Below are 15391 nucleotides of genomic sequence, written 5' to 3' on the forward strand. Positions count from 1 at the left end.
AAGGGATGAGCATCTGCAATCTCACCCTGCCCCAGGAGCCCATGTCAAGGCTCAGGATCTATCTCTAAAGTCAGTTGCTGTATCTGCCTTTTAGAAACTACCCTCATTTTAAAGAATTTGTGAGGAATTCCAGAAAGCATTTGTGGGTTTTTTGTTTGTTTTTGTTTTTTGGGTTTTTTTTTTGGGGGGGGGGGGGTTTCAAGGTAGGGTCTTACTCTGGCCCAGGCTGACCTGGAATTTACTATGTAGTCTTAGGGTGGCCTTGAACTCAGGGCAATTCTCCTACCTCTACCTCCCAATTGCTTGGATTAAAGGCATGAACCACCATGCCCAGCTTTTTCAGAAAACATTTTTATAACGAGTTTATAGAAACCTTGCCAACAGCTTCAGAATTTCCTGGCTTAATACTTGCATTTGCATGCGAAGCCTGCAGGCCTGAGTTCAATTCGCCAGTACATAAAGACAGATACACAAACTGTTGCATGCATTTGGAGTTTGTTTGCAAGAGAAGAGGCTGTGACTTCATGAACTTTGGCTTCAAGTGAAAACTTGGAGAATCTGAGTAAAAAGATAAAATGAGTGGGTGGAATTCATTCACTGTATCATTAGTAGTGCTTTCCAATCTCTAGATTCCTGTTGGTGAGCTCCACCTCAATCATGTGCCAAGTATTGTCCTGTAGCTGAAAATTCCAAGAACAGAAACATCCAGCCACTCAGGGCCTGTGGTCCTTTGTGGGACACAGAGTCTTACATAGACCCTGTGTGTTTATGATGGTGAGATGGAAGGGAAGATTGAGATCCATGAAGTCAGCTGGTAATCTTCCCAGAGTGTCCCAGAAGCAGGGTAGAATGGGAAAATATTTCCAACTGAGCTCTTGGGAGGATGCTGAGCCAGACATTGTGATGATTATGAGATCACTCTGTGAACGGAGGAGAAGCAGGATTTGGATGCGGAAGATATTAAGTGGCTGAGTTATCTTCTCAGTCTTGGCCAGATGTGTTCTCTGGAGAGCAGATTGGCTGACAAATTCCTGAGTCAGCCTGACACTGCCAGACCTGCTAGGTCTGTGCACCTGGAGCTGATGGCTAAGTGGCTCTTGCTCATGAATCACCCATGTATGTCTTTCCTTGGAGGGAGATCTAGGCAACCCAGAAGTATGGTTGCCTCAGTGTACTTTTCCTACAATGAGTAAAATCTAAGGTAAGACTTGAAAAGCAAGCATCAGGTGGAAAAGTGGAATGAGTTGTGTGTTAGTATGTAGAACTGTGTATTACTTTTCTCATTGCTATGACAAAATACTTGACAAAAGAATGCAAATACCATCCATCATGATGGAGGCAGGCATTGTGGCAGAAGTGAGGCAGCTGGTCATATTGTGTCTGCAGTCAAAGAGCAGAGAGAAATGAATGTGGGTGCTTAGCTTGCTTTCCTTTTATTCAGTTGGAGACAGCAGCCAATGAGATGGTGCCACCTCTATTCAGGATGAGGCTTTCCTCCTCAGTAAACAATTCTGAAAACATCCTCAGAAAAACTTTCCTGGAAATGTGTCTCCAAGGTGATTTTAAATCCAGTGATGTTGACAATATTAACACATGGAGAGTGGGCAGTGGCAGAGGATATTGATGTTATGGAGGTTGGAGGAAGCCACCAGGTTCCTGGGAGGGGCAGAGTGGGAGTATGAAGACAGTAGAGAGGACAGTGGGAAAGGAGGAGGGGCTGCACCTTGCAGGGCCAAAGCAAGCAGTCTGGATATGACCCTTCTGGTCTGAAGATTCACTTAGGGATAACTGGAGGGCATAGATCGTGGTTGCTACATGAAGGTGGTGCCCTGAGGAGTGGAGGCAGAAGGCCCAGCAGGCCAACTATTAGCCAAAGAATATTTTCATTGAACAGTCTCTGATGTCCACATACAGATTGTGATGGCCTAGAATTTCCACTGGCCATAAGGAAGTGGCACTAGGCCCCTAGGCCTCAGCAAGGCCTAACCATGTCTACTTTTTCACTCCTTGGAGAAGTTAATCATTGCAACAATAGTAGCTCCTCCCTCCAACCTCACACCAGTTCCTTATGCATTCCCCCTCTTCTCCTATCATTATGAAGCAAATCCCAAATACAATGGCATTTTAGATATATCCTTCTAAAATGAGAACATGTGTTAAAAAGTATAACTGAGGCTGGGGAAATGGCTTAGAGGTTAAGATGCTTGCCTGAAAATCCTAAGGACCCATATTTGACTCTCCAGATTCCACATTGCCAGATGCACAAAGGTGGGGCAAGGGCAAGGTTGCACATGCCCATTAGGTGTCACAAGCACCTGGGTTTTGATTGCAATGGCTGAGGCCCTGGCACACCAATTTTCTCTCTGTCCTTCTGTCTCCCTCTCTTACTCACTCTAGAATAAAATGAATATCCTTAGCATTTTGACTATACCAGGGAGTGGGAGTTTAAGGTGGGGGCTTGTCTTGGCCAGAGATAAAGCACAGAGAAGGTCCTGCAGAATTGGCAGCTCCTGATTTGGTGGCAGATGTTTTGTGGAGTGGTGAAGAACACAGAGCTGATCTTGCAGGTTGTGTTGGGGCACTGTTCTTCCATGAAGCCCTGTGAGCATAAGAATTCTGCTGTTTACTACCTACATGAGACCATCATAATAGGAGGAAAAGAGGATGATATCAAAATAAAAGAGACTGATTGATAGGGGGAGGGGATATGATGGAGAATGGAGTTTCATAGGATAAAGTGGGGGGAGGTAGGGCATTACCATTGGATATTGTTTACAATCATGGAAGTTGTTAATAAAAAATAAAATAAAATGATTCTGCTGTTTATTCTCAGGTTCTTGAGTATGATGCAGCAGATGAAGAAAATAATGGAGTCCACCCTCATTCATTGTTGGTGGGAATATAAGATGGAACAACCACTATGGAAAGCAATATGAAGACACCTAAAATGGAGTTAACAACAGACCCAGTTATTTCCTTACTGGGAATTTACCCGAAATGCTCCACACCTCAGTTCAGAGAGATTTGCTCAACTATGTTTATAGCTGCTCAATTCATAATAACTAAGGGTTTGATTCAACCCAGATGTCCATCATTAGAGAAGTGGATAACCAAGATGTGATACATCTACATGATGGAATTCCACACAGCACTAGGGAAAAATGACACAATGAAATTTGAAGAAAAATCGTTGGACCTGGAACAGATCATTCTCAGTGCACTCAACAAATAACAGAAAGATAATTGTCTCATGGTCTCACTCATCTGTGTCTCCTAACCTGAATGTGCCTGAGATGCTGACATACTTAATAAGCATCTTGAGGACTGGACAAGGATGGTGGGATGGGAGGGGAGAGTAAGTGTTGGGTTGAGGGACACAAAATTGGACCCAAATGGCAATGGTACTATAAATTCTACATGTTAATAGACAGGCTAAATGACTGAACCTTAATTAGTATCTTAGGTGGAACACCTGAATCACAGGACTCTGGAGAGGTTATGATGAAGACTAACCTTACTTTTCTGTTTCTCTCTCACACTCTCCCTCTTCTTTCTCTTTTCTCTGTGACTTTTATAGTACCTATCTTTTTATTCCTTCTTTTCCTTGGCATTGACCTGTAACTCCCAGTCCTAGCATGTGGTTAATATCCACAATGAGCTGTTGAACAGAGAGACCTCCCAAAACACTGATTTCTGTTGGAGTACTTGATGTCCCACCAAATGCTAGTGGTAAGACTCTTCTACTGAAGATGAAACATGCTATTGGTATGGAACATGGAGTGACATGGCTAGAATCTGGAAGAGAGTCTGTCCTTAGACAGTTAGCTTGTCTCATGCCAGAAGCTGCTACATGAGCAAGTGGGAGAAACCGACAAACATCTGTCTAACTCGTGGTCTAAGCTATTCAGCAACAAAAAAACCTGACATGACTACTCCCTTAGCCTGTGGAAAGACATCACTTTTGCAAATTCAAAAGCAAACATTTTATGCTAGTCATAACCTTGTGGGTTAGGTGAAAAGAACATCTCATTTTAAGTGCACCCAAGTTTTCTTAACTTATCCTTTTCTTTCATTTACAGTGAAGTTGTAATTATAGAATCATAGACCTTACAAGTGTACCCCATGTAGTCCCCAAACATGCTGTCCTAACATGAAGTATCTTTTTTTTTTTTTTTTTTATAAACATGAAGTATCTTAACAGTCATTTAGACAGTCAGGGAGGGGACCGAGAAGCAAGACTTGCCCATCCTGAAGAACATCCTTCTCAACCTAACAACAGCTGTTTCCTTAGACTGAAGTTTTCAAGAAAAGAGTAAGAACTTTGCCTACCTGAGTTATCACATTAAAAGCCTTTGCTTTTTGTTGGAAAAAGTATAGGTAGATGTCTCTGCTGCCTAGATAACTACATTTGCTTTCTGTGAAATGCTCAGGAATATCAGAACATTCCTTCTCTACTTGTGCATCAATCAATGTGTGTCATAATAAAAATACTGGTTTTAAGTAAAAAAAAAAAAAAACTGACATGATGCTCACACAAGTACAATAGTGGCACACAGCCATGGTGGGTAACCAACTGCTCTTGATTTGGCTAAGTGATCTGCTCAGTGGAATGGAACCCATAGCTGGAGCTGGGGAACAAGTCAGAATCAGATCCAAAAATGAGCCTGCTCTCCATTATCTAGCTATAAGCAATCATGGACTACAAGAGGGCCTATACTTATTAAATTCCCTCTAAAAAAACAATGGTTGTCCCATTTATCTGGTTCTAACTTTACTCTCCTTTGGAGAATCTTCTTCTCTTTTTCAGATAGATGCAGATCATAATGAGTGAAACACCCCATCATACCTCAAAAGGGCCCCAGCTGAAACTAAGAATAATTGGCAAAATAAACAGGGGTGCTATTTTCTTGGTGAACCTGGTACCAGCATAAGGGTGAAGGAGATTGACACAGAGAACCATCAACTCCTACCAAATCAGATATCCAGAGACACAGAGGCTTCCAAGACCTCATCACTGAAGCAGACTTTAAATTTAACCAACATGGCTCATGGAAATTTGTGGAAGAGGGGGCAGAAAGAATGTCAAAGCCACACATTAGGTCATGATACACAGAAACATTTCCTCCTGCCCACAACTGAGGGCTAAGCCCGCAATGCATGACCTATTTACCCCAAGAAGCAGGGGCCAAGGGAAGGGGGAGGACAGGGAAGAGACTAACAATGGAACCAACTTGACTCTATTCACTGAGTAAAAAACAACAACAACAAAATAATATATACATAGATAAACAGACAGATAGATAGATAAACAGATGGTAAGGCCCTATTGCTGAAGACTTCACATGCCTAAGTGGCAAAGTCACTGAGAAATCAAGCTGCTGCTGAGCAGAAAACCTCCCTGTAGACCAGTCAAATGAAACCTAGAAAAAGCTGCACTGTGTGCAGCTTTATGAGAGACAGAAGTCATCAGCAGTGAAAATAGTGGACACCTTGGATCTAGGCTTCTCCTCACAGGGAACTTGATCCATACCCAATCTCCTTGATTCCAAGGGTGTAAGGGACCTTGAGTCATCATGTGATATCTTTTCCTTCAGAACATTTATATGATGTATTACATTTATCAATTTGTGTATGTTGAACCATCCCTGCATTCCTGAGATAAAGCCAACTTGGTCAGGGTGAATAATCTTTCTAATATATTCTTTTTTTATTTTTATTTATTTGAGAGTAACAGAGAGAGAGAGAGAGATAGAATGGGTGTACCAGGGCTTCCAGCCACTGCAAAGGAACTCCAGATGCGTGTGCCCCCTTGTGCATCTGGGTAACGTGGGTCCTGGGGAATCAAGTCTCGAACCAGGGTCCTTAGGCTTCACAGGCAAGCGCTTAACTGCTAAGCCATCTCTCCAGCCCAATATTCTTATATTCTGTTTGCCAATATTTTATTGAGAATTTTTGCATCTATATTCATCAGGGAGATTGGTCTGTAATTTTCTTTTTTTGTTTGGTTTTGTCAGGTTTTGGTATCAGGGTGATGCTGGCTTCATAGAAGGAGTTTGGTAGAATTCCTTCCTTTTCTATTTTATTGAAAAGTTTGAGGAGCAGTGGAATTAGTTCTTTCATGAAAGTCTGGTAAAATTCACCAGTGAATCCATCTGGGCCTGGACTTTTTGTAGTTGGGAGACTTTTTATAACTGCTTGGATCTCCATACTTGTTATAGGTCTATTTAAATGGTTTATCTCATCTTGGCTCAAAAATGTTGCAGTGTAGATCTTTGCCCAAATTATCATTATGGCTGCAAAGGAGATAAATTGGGCTCTCTGGCCTCTGGATGTGTATTAATCAGGGTTCTCTAGAGGAACAGAACTGATAGAATGAATTGTATTAAAAGGGAATTTATTGAATAAGCTTATGACAGTCCAACAATAGCAGTTTGCAGGCCTGAGAGTCAAGGAACCTGGTAGCTGCTCAGTCCACAAGACTGGATGCTTCAGCAGTCGTAGTCTGGCACTGAAGGTCTGGAGGTGTCCTGGAGAGCCACTGGTATACAGTCCACACTGAGAAGCAGCAAGCAGCTACATGGTCTGCTGGGGGGTCTCTACAACCTGGTACAAGTTTCTTTTAATACACCTATTTTCTATTAGGTCCCTTCCTCTTCATCTTCATAATTCCTTATGTCTCTTCTAATGGGCTCTTCTGATACTGGACTATGACCAGTAATCTCACTGCTTCAATCCAATTCCTGATGTTAATCAGGCAGGGGCCAAACAGTAGAGCCAAAAAGACCATAACCAAGGGCCTAGCTAGGGGTGTCAGTCAAGTGTGAGGAGGGGATCCTTTCTTTCCCAGAGCTTCTTTAGATAAAGCCTCCCCCAGGGCTGCCCACTCTAGGGGAAGGGCTCACCCTGGGGGAAGGGTTCCTCCTTTAGTTAATCCTTCCTGGAAGAAAACTCAGAGACCCACTTATGAGGAATATCTGTGTATTCCTAATCAGATCAAGTTGACACAAACTTAACTATCACAGGACACATACTAAGAAATGGGGAGGACTGCAGGGAGTATACTGGTCATACCTTATATATTGGTACTATGTGGACTTTTTCTCTTCAGGGCCTTAAAAAGGAACCCTGAAAAAGGGCAAGGGGTCTTAATGTTTTGTAAAATGTCTGTCCTGAGCTAGAGAGAAGCCCTGGAATGAGTTGGGAACTGACTATAAAGAGGGCCCAACAATGAGGCTCTAGAAACGTTGGAATGGATTGGTGCATCAAAAGCCACACTCAGACTAATTATCAAGCCTGCCAATGTGTTGCTACCCAAAGGCAGCCAACATGCTGGATCTTGGATTCCCCCAGACAAATCCTAATGCAGGAACCCGTGAGGACAATGCTAATCCTCCTGAGTTCAACCCAGATGCCCCCCCCAATAAAAATGCTTCAACTGGCAAACACCACCCATAAGTTGATAAGGCAAGCAGGCTGAGATCTGGCAAAAGATTGTTGGACTCGTTTAAGAGCTAGCCAGATGACCTACCTATTACCAACCAAACCCAAGACAATCTAGCCAACAAAGATGGCACTTATTGTGGCAGAACCCTCAGTACAGACTCTGGAGGAAGCAAACTGTAGGAGAGAACAACTGCACCAGGTTGCCTCCTAAGACTAAGGACCCAGATGGTACCTATTTTGCCTGTCAGGATGGTACCTACATCTGCTACTCAGGGGGTGACTGTACCCTAGTGTTCTTGACTCTTGACTTAGATATACTCCCAGGAAATGGGATCTCTCAAGAATTTTCTAGCAACTCCAGGCAGAAGAGGAACCTGGTCCCTCTTCCCATACTCCTGGGTATGGCCTTAATAGGGATAGCAGCTACTGGGGCAATCAACATAGAGTTCCAATAGGTACATCTTGGTCAACTATCTGATCAGATTAAAGAGGATCTCAGCCTAATCCAGGAAAGTATAGTTACCCCACAAAACCAGCTAGGCTCCTTAGCCTCAAATGTGCTACAGAATTGCAGGAGACTATACTCGATGAGGGCAAAAAAGGGGGATATCTTTGGTTTCTTGGGAGAGAGGAATGTTATTTTTATGCAAATCAGTTATTAGTAATAAGAGAAAATGCCAGTCAACTCTTGGAAAGAATTAAAACAAGAGACAGAGCTGGAATGTCTTATTGGCAGAACACTTGGAGCTTCTGGGGTCCTGGGCTGACAACCCTAACCAGGCCCCTGGTTATGGTTCTTTTGGCTCTACTTTTTGGCCCCTGCCTGATTAACATCCTGACTCAGTTCATCAGGAACTGGATTGAAGCAGTGAGATTACAGGTCAAACACCAGTATCTGAGGATCCCATTAGAAGAGTCAAAAGGGATTATGAAGATGAAGAAGAAGGTATCTAATACAAAATAGCAATATTAAATGTGTTAGGTTATAGAGACCCCCAACAGGCCAGGAGTTACCCACAGGGAACAGAGATAAACCCCTTCTTGCCCATGACCCACTCACAGAGAGAAACCAGTGAACAGAAATAAGCTCTCCACCTACTCTGCAAATTACTGATAGACTTGAGTTAACTGGAACAAGAGTTACAAGAAATTTAGGTCTTCTGGTTAAGATGGTGGCTTAGGAACCATGCCAAAGCAGCCTGGGGGGGGGGGGAAGACCAAAAAAAAAAAAAACTCAGCAAAATACACACTTTCACTAAAAAGTGAGGTGTATAGGAAATTGAAGTGACAGCAGAGAAGTAGAAGAAAGCCAAAGCATCCAGAGCCCGCACAGGCTGGCAAAAGCAGCCCCGGCAGCTCCACCAACCGTGGCGGCAGTGCACCAGAAAGCCACCAGGCTCAGCTCAAGCTGAAGAAAAAGCCAGGTGCGGGAGCTTCCCCTCACACTGGCGCTCTCCACAACTCAGGAAACGTGAAGGGGGAGTGGCAGTGAACAACAGAGGAGCAGACCACGAGGTAGAACACGTGGAACACTGAGAGAACTAGAGCAGCTGTGGCTCCCTCCCCTCCCCCACCACCTGAGCCCAGCTCCAGCAAACAGAGCAGCAGTCCTGGGACCCAGCCATGCCAACTTGAGCTGAGAGAGGGACCCAAGCAGGAGCAGAGTCCAGCAGCAACATCAGTGGCTCTGGCACTGGTAACAGTGGCAGCAGCAGTAGCAGATCCAGTACCAGCAGCAGCAGCAGACCCAGCAGCAGCAGACCCACGAGTGGCAGCAGCGGCAGATCCCGCAGCAGCAGCTTCAGTGGCAGCAGCAGCGGTGGACCCAGCAGCAGCAGTTTCAGCAGCAGCTGTGGCTCAAGCAGTGGCAGCTACAGCAGCAGCAGCAGAGGCAGCAGCAGCAGTAGACCCACCAGCAGCAACTTCAGCAGCAGCGGTTACAGACCCAGCAGCGGCAGCTTTAGCAGCAGCAGTTCCAGCAGCAGGGGTGCTGATCTGCAGGGCCACACTTGCCAGACTCAGTTTGCCCCACAGGAAAAGCCAGTGCCCAAATCCAGAAATCAGAACAGCAGCCTGACGACCCAGGCAGCAACTTGACTGAGACCAAAATCATTCAAGGTAACTGGGATTGCACCAGGGAAGGGTCTCACTTGGTCACAAGCTGACTTGGATCCCTCAACAGACCAGAAATCTTAACCTCTTTGTTGATAGAGGATCTAGTCATTATAATAACTACTCTGGCATAAATACTTGAGGCTGTTTTTGATTGAATGTGTACAGTGTTTAGTTAAATTTTAGAATCTACCTGTATTTTATTCCACTCAGCCTACTTGAATACTCCCATAGCAGGGAAACTCAACCCCTAGAAACACCTTTGTAGATACTCTGAGAGTCTTAAGAGCCACACCTAACACCCTAAGCTCCTACCCTGAAAATATATAACATCAAATCAATTGATACAGCTAATAATACCCAGCTAGCTAGAAAATCCAAGCATTAACTTAATCCAAGATGCAAATATATACACATTATAACACAAGAAACACTAAAAAGCAAGACGATATAAATCCACCTAAAAGTATTAATGCATCAGAAATCACATCCACTGAGAACGAGTTAGAGGAAATGCCTGAGAAAGATTTCAAAAGAATGTAAATATGTTCAAAGAGGTCAAAGAACAAATCAAAAGAATCAAAGAGGAAATCAAAGGAATCAAAAAAGACACAGGACACCAACTTAATGAAATAAAGAAGGCAATACAAGACATAAATAAGGAAATAGAAATAATAAAGAAAAACCAGTCAGAATTACTAGCAATGAATAACACAGTTAATGAAATAAAAAAACTGTAGAAAATCTCACCAGTAGAATGGATGAAGGACAGAATATCTAAGCTAGAAGACCAGGTGGCAGATCTAATACAGTCCAACAAACAGAAAGACAAACTTATAGAGAAGTATGAGTGGGAATTTCAAGATATTCGGGACACTATGAAAAGATCAAACATAAGCATTCAGGGCATAGTAGAAGGAGAGGAATTCCACTCCAAAGGCATAGTAGGCATTTTCAACAAAATCATGGAAGAAAACTTCCCCTAAATTGGGAAAGAGGTACCAATGCAGATTTAGAAAACCAGCCAGACAAAACCTAGAAAGAACTTCTCCTCATCATATTATAATCAAACTACCAAACTCACAAACCAAGGAAAAAATATTGAAAACAGTTAGAGAGAAAAATCAAGTTACCTACAAGGCAAGCCCATCAGGATTAAAGCAGATTATTCAACACAAACGTTAATAGACAGAAGGGCTTGGAGTGATGTATTCCAAGTTCTGAAAGATAACAACTATCAACAAAGGTTACTTTATCCTGCAAAGCTATCCATTCAAATAGACGGATAAATAAGGACATTCCATGACAAAAGCAGGCTAAAGGAGTATTTGAAGACAAAACCAGCTCTATAGAAAATACTTGAAAGAATCCTCCATGCCAAAGAGAAGGAAAAGCACACATAAAGGAACCTGGAAAAAAGAAGCAATACTCAAATACTACTTAACACAAGAGAGCAAAGGTAGAACCGGAACCACAAAAAAATAAAATAAAAAAAAATGGAGAACATAAATACACACCTTTCAATAATATCTCTTAATATCAATGGCCTCAATGCCCCAACAAAAAGACATAGGTTTGCAGACTGGGTTAAAAAGCAGGATCCTACAATTTGTTGTCTCAAGAAACTCACCTTTCTACAAAGGATAGACATTATCTTAGGGTGAAAGGTTGGAAGACGGTGTTTCAAGCAAATGGGCCTAGAAAACAAGCAGGGGTTGTTATCTGACAAGGTAGACTTCAGTCCAACGTTGGTCAAGAAAGATAAGGAAGGTCACTTTATATTGATTAAGGGCATACTCCAACAGGAGGACATTACAATCCTAAACATATATGCACCTAACATGGGGGCTCCCAAATTCATCAAACAAACACTACTAGAACTAAGGTCACAGATAACACCAAACACAGTGCTGGTGCATGACTTTAACACCCCACTCTCATCAACTGACAGGTCATCCCAAGAAAAAATAAACAGAGAGGCATCTGGACTAAATGAGGTCATAGAAGGAATGGACCTAACAGATATATACAGGACATTTCATCCAAATGCTACAGAATATACATTCTTTTCAGCAGCACATGGAACATTCTCTAAAATAGACCATATATTAGGACACAAAGCAAATCTTAACAAATTCAGGAAAATTGAAATAATTCCTTGCATTCTCTCTAACCACAATGGAATTAAACTACAAATCAGTAGCAAGAAAGGCTATAGAGCATACACAAAATCATGGAAACTAAACAATGCACTACTAAATGATGAATGGATCAATGAAGAAATCAAGAAGGAAATCAAAAAATTTATATATAATGAGAACACAACATATCAAAATCTCTGAGAAACAATGAAAGCAGTTCTAAGAGGTAAATTTATAGCCTTAAGTGCCTATATTAAGAAATTAGAAAGGTTGCAAGTAAACGAGCTAATGCTTCACTTTAAAGCCTTGGAAAAAGAAGAACAAGGCAAACCAAAAATCAGTAGACGGGAAGAGATAATAAAGATTAGGGCAGAAATTAATGAAATGGAAACAAAAAAAAACAATCCAAAAAATTAATGAAACAAAGAGTTGGTTCTTTGAAAGGATAAACAAGATTGATAAACCCTTAGCAAATCTGACCAAAAGAGAGAAGGGACACAAATTAATAAAATCAGAGATGAAAAAGGTAACATCACAACAGATTCCAGAGAAATTCAAAAAATCATAGGGACATACTATAAAAGCAGATCCTCCACAAAGTATGAAAATCTGAAAGAAATGGATGATTTCCTTGATTTATATGACCTACCTAAATTAAATCAAAATGAGATTAATCACTTAAATAGACCTATAACAAATATGGAGATCTGAGCAGTTATCAATAATCTCCCAACTAAAAAAAGCCCAGGCCCAGATGGATTCACTGCTGAATTTTACCAGACCTTTAAGGAAGAGCTAACGCCATTGCTTCTTAAGCTTTTCTAGGAAATAGAAAAAGAAGGAATTCTACCAAACTCCTTCTATGAGGCCAGCATCACCCTGATACCAAAACCAGGCAAAGATAGAACAAAAAAAAGAAATTTACAGACCAATCTCCCTTATGAACATAGATGCAAAATTCTCAACAAAATATTGGCAAACAGAATACAAGAATATATCAAAAAGATCATTCACCCTGACCAAGTAGGCTTTATCCCAGAGATGCAGGGATGGTTCAACATACGCAAAACTATAAATGTAATACATTATATAAGCGGGTTAAGGACAAAAATCACTTGATCATCTCATTTGATGCAGAGAAAGCATTTGACAAAATCCAACATCCCTTCATGATAAAAGTCCTACAGAGACTGGGAATAGAAGGAACATATCTCAATATAATAAAGGCTATTTATGACAAGCCTACAGCCAACATATTACTAAATGGGGAAAAAAATACAAGCTTTTCCACTAAAATCAGGAAGAAGACAAGAGTGTCCACTGTCCCCACTTTTATTTAATAGTTTTGGAAGTCTTAGCCATAGCAATAAGGCAAGAGACACACATAAAATGGATACAAATTGGAAAGGAAGAAATCAAGTTATCATTATTTACAGATGACATGATGCTATACATAAAGGACCCTAAAGACTCCACTAGCAAACTGTTAGAGCTGATCAAAACCTACAGCCATGTAGCAGGATACAAAATAAATACACAGAAATCAGTAGCCTTCATATATGCTAACAACAAACACACAGAGGATGAAATCAGAGAATCACTCCCATTCATAACTGCATCAAAAAAAATAAAGTACCTTGGAATAAACCTAACCAAGGAAGTAAAGAATCTCTACAATGAGAACTTTAAAACACTCAAGCGAGAAATTGCAGAAGACACTAGAAAGTGGAGAAACATCCCTTGTTCCTGGATTGGAAGAATCAGTATTGTGAAAATGGCAATCTTACCTAAAGCAATCTACACATTTAATGCAATCCCTATCAAAATTCCAAAAGCATTCTTCATGGAAATAGAAAAAACAATCCAAAAATTCATCTGGAATCACAAAAAACCTCAAATATCTAAAATAATACTGAGCAACAAAATAAGGCTGGTGGTATCACCATACCTGATTTTAACCTATACTACAGAGCCATAGTAACAAAAACAGCATGGTACTGGTACAAAAACAGACATGTAGATCAATGGAACAGAATAGAGGACCCAGATGTATGCCCAAGTAGCTATAGCCACCTGATATTCGATAAAAATGCCAAAAATACTCATTGGAGAAGAGACAGCCTCTTCAGCAAATAGTGTTGGGAAAACTGGATATATATCTGCAGAAGGATGAAAATAGATTCTTCTCTCTTGCCATGCACAAGAATTAAGTCCAAATGGATTAAAGACCTTAACATCAGACCTGAAACTCTGAAACTGCTACAGGGAAAAGCAGGGGAAACCGTTCAACATATTGGTCTTGGCAAAGACTTTCTGAATACAACCCCAATTGCTCAGGCAATAAAACCACAGATTAATCTCTGGGACCTCATGAAATTACAAAGATTTTACACTGCAAAGGACACAGTGAAAAAAGCTAAGAGGCAACCTATAGAATGGGAAAAAATCTTCACCAGCTATATATCTGATAGAGGATTAATATCTAGGATATACAAAGAACTCAAAAAGTTAAATAATAAGGAGTCAAACAAGCCAATCAAAATATGGGCTATGGAGCTAAATAGAGCATTCTCAAAGGAAGAAATACGAATGGCATATAAGCATCTAAAAAAATGTTCTACGTCATTAGTCATCAGGGAAATGCAGATTAAAACTACATTGAGATTCCATCTCACTCCTGTCAGATTGGCCACCATCTTGAAAACAAATGATCATAAATGTTGGTGGGGATGTGGAAAAAGAGTAACCCTTCTACACTGCTGGTGGGAATGCAATCTGGTCCAGCCATTGTGGAAATCAGTGTGGAGGTTTCTAAAACAGCCAAAGATTGGTCTACCATATGACCCAGCTATAGCACTCCTAGGCATATATCCCAAGGACTCATCTCATTTCCTTAGAAGTACATGCTCAACCATGTTTATTGCTGCTCAATTTATAATAGCTGGGAAATGGATCCAGCCTAGAGGGCTCTCAACTGATAAGTGGATAATGAAGATGTGGCACATTTATACAATGGAGTTCTACTCAGCGGTAAAGAAAAATGAACTTATGAAATTTGCAGAAAAATGGATGGACCTGGAAAGGATTATACTAAGTGAGGTAACCCAGGCCCAGAAAGCCAAGCGCCATATGTTCTCTCTCATAAGTGGATCCTAGCTACAGATGATTGGGCTTCTGCGTGAGAAGGAAAATACTTAGTAGCAGAGGCCAGTAAGTTAAAAAGGAGACATAAAGGGAAGAGAAAGGAAGGGAGGAGGGCACTTAATAGGTTGACATTGTATATATGTAAGTACAATGATTGAGATGGGGTGGTAATATGATGGAGAATGGAATTTCAAAGGGGAAAATGTCAGGGGTGAGGGAGGGAATTACCATGGGATATTTTTTTATAATCATGGAAAATGTTAATAAAAATTAAAAAAATTTAAAAAAAAAGAGTTATAAGAAATTTAAACAGTGCAGCTGCCCGCTTGAGCCACATACACTTCTGTGACTTTTGCTTGCTTGCATCCACTATAGATGAAAGATATAAGAAGCCCCGCATGTCTAAACCCAGGATGCCATTACAGAGATGTCTGGTGTCAGTTGCTGGCATAAATAATTCTTCTCTGTCCAAATGTCTCTGAGTGTCAATATGTCTGGGGAATTTTTTCCACAACACTCTGCTTAAATGATTTCACTGAAGGGAAAATATC

Source organism: Jaculus jaculus, chromosome 3 (genome assembly GCF_020740685.1).
Source record: "Jaculus jaculus isolate mJacJac1 chromosome 3, mJacJac1.mat.Y.cur, whole genome shotgun sequence".
Taxonomy (NCBI): domain Eukaryota; kingdom Metazoa; phylum Chordata; class Mammalia; order Rodentia; family Dipodidae; genus Jaculus; species Jaculus jaculus.